Source organism: Marmota monax, unplaced genomic scaffold, assembly GCF_021218885.2.
Source record: "Marmota monax isolate L192 unplaced genomic scaffold, Marmota_monax_Labrador192_F-V1.1 WCK01_AAM20220418_F8-fsc00004, whole genome shotgun sequence".
NCBI lineage: Eukaryota > Metazoa > Chordata > Mammalia > Rodentia > Sciuridae > Marmota > Marmota monax.
Window position 1 is genome coordinate 11,984,601 of NW_026692881.1, and position 6,000 is coordinate 11,990,600.

The 6,000-nt window shown below is 35.9% G+C and overlaps 1 pseudogene; it reads left to right on the forward strand.

Moving 5' to 3' along the window:
- The first annotated feature begins 4,109 nt into the window (after window positions 1–4,109).
- LOC124096350 (large ribosomal subunit protein eL30-like) lies at window positions 4,110–5,530 on the forward strand (annotated as a pseudogene).
- Window positions 5,531–6,000: the final 470 nt, after the last annotated feature.

A 6,000-nucleotide genomic window follows, 5' to 3' on the forward strand; every position in this document is an offset into this window, starting at 1 on the left:
TATAAATATAGTGGGTTCTTATCACCAAACTTGTGTGCCCTTTGAACTTTCGGCAAGTGTTGTTTATCTTCAGTACACTTTGGCCTGCTGGTAGAAATGAGAACAAACATAAGACGCTAAGTACTGATAAATTCCTGTTTTAACTGTCATTCCAACTAAAACAATTAAAGTTGAAAACTATCAGATTTTCAAAGGGCTGGCTTCAACCTATGAAACTGACAAAAGATTTATAAGAATATCCCACCAGGCACACTGGAATATACCTATTATCCCAGATAATTCAGAGGCTGAGGCAGGAGGATCACAAGTTCTAGGTCCACCTGGGCAACTTAACAAGACCCTGTCTCAAAATAAACTTTAAAGGGGAAGGGCCTGGAGCTCAGAGGGCTGGGCTCAATCCCCAGTACCACAAGGCAAAAAAAAAAAAAAAAAATGATATCCCTTCTGTCAAAGTCATCCTCATACAAGCAGAAGAAACAAACATTCTCTCAGTGACTTTTACCAGAGGATACCAGGGTGAAATAGACAATTGATGGGAATCTACCCTGTAATGGAAAGAAACTGCCTGAACACAACAGAGGAAAGCCCCCTGGCTGTACCCCTCCTCAGCTTCCTTGAATATCCATTCCCGTCAGGGTCCTATAGTCCTAGCCTGCATTGCCTGCTCTTCCCTGGGGAAGAAATAGACTCCAGTTATTCAACCCTGCAAATATTTAAAAGTGTCTAGAAACTTGCAGATATGAAAAAAGCTTTAAGACTCACAGAATTTCTTTAAATATTTTTTTTCATTAACATGCATTTTTTGGAAATGTTAAGGATCCAGTATTTTCAAAGCATGTATAATGTGCACTTTCCACTCAATGCTCACTATAGACCAAATAAATACGAAGAGTAAAAGTGAATTCTGGATATCTGAAATGAAGTTCAAAATAACAATGATGAAAATCACAAAGTTATGAACTATGGGCAATATTCTAGAAGTTTCTATACTGTTAGCAAACATCAATCATCTATTAATCCAAAATATGTTTTTTAAAGGTTTGAGTAGCTTGATTTCACAGCACTGCTACTTCAATATATAATAAGCATATAATCAACACCATAAAATTAAAGTGGCTTTCAGTGGGTCTTCTGCACCAGACATTTTCCATCTGATTGGATCATTTAATCTTCAAAAATCACTTTGTGTCCCCATGTAGTGGTATGTACCTGTAATCCCAGCTACTCCAGAGGCTGATGCAAGAGGATTGCTAGTCTGAGGCCAACCTGGGCAATTTAGCAAGATATCCTGTCTTAAAATAAATATTTTTTAAAATATTGAGTCTATAGTTTAGTGATAAAGTGCTTGTCAGGATGAAAGAAGCCTTTGGTTCAATCCCCAGTACCAAACAAACAAGTCATATTGTAATAGCAATGTTTTGGCCAAGATACACAAAGAATGACCATTTGAACTAGAAGGATTGCTGACACATCATATCTGACAATTAAAATTTAAGAAGCAGCCCAAAGAGGAAGAAGACCCCAGAATTCGCCATGAACACACAGAGCCCCATACAGGACACCAAGGATTGGGGACCTCACCACATCAAAATGCCATCCTCTAGAAAGACCACCATGTCCAGATTCCACAGATAAAAACATGATATAGATTAGATCAGGAGCTAAATGAAATAAAGTCAAAATGCCACTCTTCATACCACTTCTGTAAAGGAAATATTTTAACACGTATTTTTATATATTTTTGAGTTACAGTGTGATGTTTTGATTCATTTTGTATACATTGGATAGTGATCAACTCAGCATATCTATACCTTAAAGTTGTATCATTGCTTTATGGCGAGCATGTTCAAATTTTCTCTAACAATATTGAGATGCATAATGCTTTATTGTTAATTATATTCACCTTTCTGTGCCATAGAACACCCGAACTTATTCCTCCTACCAGACTAAAACACTGTACCCAATGACTGACTTCTCCCCATGCCTCTTTCCTTTTATTCTCCCCAGTCCCTGGTAACTACTATGGACTTCATTTTTGCGGGGGAGGGGTACTGGGGATTGAACTCATCCGTGTTTGACCACTGAGCCACACCCCCAGTCCTATTTTGTATTTTATTTAGGGACAGGGTCTCACTGAGTTGCTTAGTGCTTCATTTTTGCTGAGGCTAGCTTTGAACTTGGGATTCTCCTTCCTCAGCCTCCGGAACCACTGGGATTACAGGTATGCACCACTGCACCTGGTTCTAATTGACTTCTACGAGCTCAGTTTTTTTAGATTTCACTTACTAGTGAGATCATCCCATGTTTGCCTTTCTGTGCCTGACTTATTTCACTTAACATTTCCTTCAGGTTCATCCATGCTGTTGAAAATGGCAGGATTCCATGCTTTTATGGTTGAATAGTGTTTATATATATATAAACGTTGATTCCATCTGTGTGTTCATGGCCAATTCTGGGGTCTTCTTCCTCTTTGGGCTGCTTCTTAAATTATAATTGGCAGATATGATGTGTCAGCAATCCTTCTAGTTCAAATGGTCATTCTCTGTGTATCTTGGCCAAAACATTGCTATTACAATATATATATTTATTTTATGCATGCATCCATTGATGGACGTTGATTCCATACCCTGGCTCTTGTAAATAGTACTGCTATAAACATGAGAGTGCAGATATCTTTTTGACATGTTGTTTGTGTTTCCTTTGGGGATATACCCAATAGTGAAATGACTGGATCCTGTCATCCATTTTTAGTTTATTGTAGAACCTCCATACTGCTTTCACATGGCTGTACTAATTTACATTTCTACCAACAGTGTTATAACAGCTCTTCTTTCTCCACACCTTTACTAGTATTGGCTATTTTTTTCCCTTTTTGATAATGACCTTTTTAACTGGAGTGAGGTGTGGTTTTCATTTATATTTGCCTGATGATTAATGATATTGAGGTTTTCTTCATATATCTGGTGGTAACTTGTATATCTTCTTTTGAGAAATGTCTATTCAAATATTTAGCCCACTTTTTAATTGAGTTATGTTTTTTTTGGTTTTTTGTTTTTGTTTTTGTTTTGTTTTGTTTTTGCTATTTTTTGAGTTCTTTATCTATTCTGGATTTTAACCACTTGTCAAATGTATAGCTTACAAATATCATCTACTGCTCTGTTGATTGTTTCCTCTGCTACACAGAAGCTTTTTACTTCAATGTAAGTAAAAAGCTTTTTACTTACAATGTAAATTTGTAAGTTTTTATTTTTATTGCCTGTGCACTTAGGGTCATATCCAAAATTCTTTGCCCAGTACTATGTCCTAAAGCAATTGCCCTGTTTTATTTAATTAGATAAGAAAATTTAAGGGCTTACATGTGAGTCTTCCTTCCTACCTACTTCCTTCCTTCCTTCCTTCCTTCCTTTCTTTCTTTTTCTTTCTTTCTTTTTTTTCTTTCTTTCTTTCTTACCAGGGATTGACCCAAGGGCACTTAACTACTAAGCCACATCTTCAGCCCTTTATTTTATTTGTTCTTTTTAGTTAAACATAACAATAGTCCCTGGTCCTTTTTATTTTTTATTTTGAGAGTCTTGCTAGGTTGCTTAGGGCCTCGCTAAGTTGCTGAAGCATGTCTTTGAATTTACAATCCTCCTGCTTCAGCCTCCTAAGCCACTGGCATTAAAGGTGTACACCACTGCACTTGCCTATATTTAAGTCTAAGCCATTCTGAGTTGCTATGTGTAACTGGTGACATAGAGGGTCTAGTTTCATTTGTCTGCATGTGGATATCTAATTTTCCTAATTTAGAAACAGTCTTCTGCAATGCTACTATTAGATTTTTAAATAAAGTATATAGAATTTTTAAAGTGGTCTTTGTGTCTTGTTTTTTTTTTGTTTGTTTGTTTTTTGTTTTTTGTTTTTTTGTGGTGGTGCTGGGGATTGAACCCAGGGCGTTGTGCATGTAAGGCGAGCACTCTACAAACTGAGGTATAGCCCCAGACCTAAAGCAGGATTTTTAAGGTATTTAAAAACAAAATAAATTGCTTTTCCAAATTAAAATTAAAAAATCTTTTTTGTAGAGTCTGTGAAACTCATGAAGGACTTTGTAATTATTTTATAATCAACCCATGAAACAGGTAGCTATTTTATCCATTATATTACATATGAGAAAAATGAAAATTACAACCAAGACAATTCACTTCCACTGCTAAGGCAAAGTAAAACTCCCATGCTTGTTTTGTAACTTGTGAACTCTACATTGGAAAGAATTTCAATTCAAAGATATTTCACAAGTATTAGTTAATTATTATGTACCAACAATCTCCTAGAATCTTAATCCTTATGAAATTAAACAGTTGCCAGATCAATAATTTCCCTATGAACAAATAAAAATGAGAGTTCAAAGAAGTTTGTCTTTTGTAATCTTTGAAACTTTGGAATGACAAAATTCAAAAACATCCAAGAAAATGCGGTTACTTGCTGTTCAACACCATATGCTGCCCCAGCACATGTTTGGTTCTGGAAAAAGAGCAGATTTTAAAACAATCACATATCTATATGTATTTATCAATATAGATACATATACCCATAAAATTATGTATGATTATTATATTAGAGTTATGGTATAATAAATAGCATATCTATATTACATATATTCTTTACACACACACAAGTCACTGTCTTAAAATCAGTCCCTTTGCCTAAGGAGCTTGCATCCTGGCTCTGCCTAAGTGACATTTCTAGGTATGCATCTACAGTACCTTGTGGGAGTTTAAAAGAATATTTAATTATTAAAAAGTATACTCGTGGGGCTGGAGTCATAAATTAGCAGTAGAGCACTTGCCTTGCGTGTGTGTGGCACTGGGTTCAATTCTCAGCACCACATATAAATAAGTAAATAAAATAAAGGTCCATCAACAACTAAAAAATATTTTTTATAAAAAGTATACTTGTGATTTAATTTTAAGTAAAAGAGAAAATAGAAAACACTATGTAAAATATATTCTCCTTCCTAAAGATTATATATATAAGTGCACAAAAACATACTGGAAGATTACACATTAATATAACTAGTTATATTTGAGTTATATTTGATCACCACTACTAATGTTTTATTTTTGTTTATTTAAATTTCCGACAGCCTTTCTAGCTCTCCAGCCATTTGATGGCTGCTCTTGGTTGGGGGCCATCCTTCACCTAAGACAGGAAGATGGTAGCCTAAAAGCAAATTTCAAAAAAAGTCTCTAAAGTTAATTAACTTTAGACTCCAGCTAGTTTTGAAAGGTGGAAAGTATGTGCTGTTGTGTTGAAGACAATCAGTGTGGGAAAAGTAAAAGTTGTCATTCTCGCCAACTGTGCAGTTTTAAGGAAGTTTGAAAGAGAGTACCATGCCACGTTGGCCAAAACAGGCATCCATCACTACAGTGGCAATGCTATTGAACTGGGCACAGCATGGGAAAAATACTATAGAGCATGCACACTGTCTGTCATTGATCCAGGTGATTTGGATATCCTTAGAAGTGTGCCAGAACAAACTGGTGAAAAGTAAATCTGCAACATTTTTCTTTAATAAAACTTGTCAGAGCTTGTTTAAAATTATTTTTCTCCTTTGGTGATTCTAATTTGCTTTTGGAACAAGAGAAAAGGTAATTGAGGGCAAACATACAAGTCCACAGTAAGCAACAAGGTCAAGAGTAATTCCCATGGAAGGGGTAAGTCAATGGTGAGGAGGGTGAAGCATACACTAAGTTAGTTCATGAAATACAAGAGGATATTTCCTGTCACAATCTGCCCACGATGAGGGTGATGACCTCAGACTCCCTCACTCGTGCTGTCCTTTTTAAGGATTCAAAGAAAGAAATGCAACATGTTGGCTGGGGCTCTGAGGGACCCCTCCAACTCAGCCTCAGTATTAACTAGTTATATTAAGGCAAATAACTAGAGACCTATTGGCCTATACTCACTGGAATACAAAGTGCCTTTGAAAGAACCTTCCCTGGAAGACTTTAAGAAGCTCAA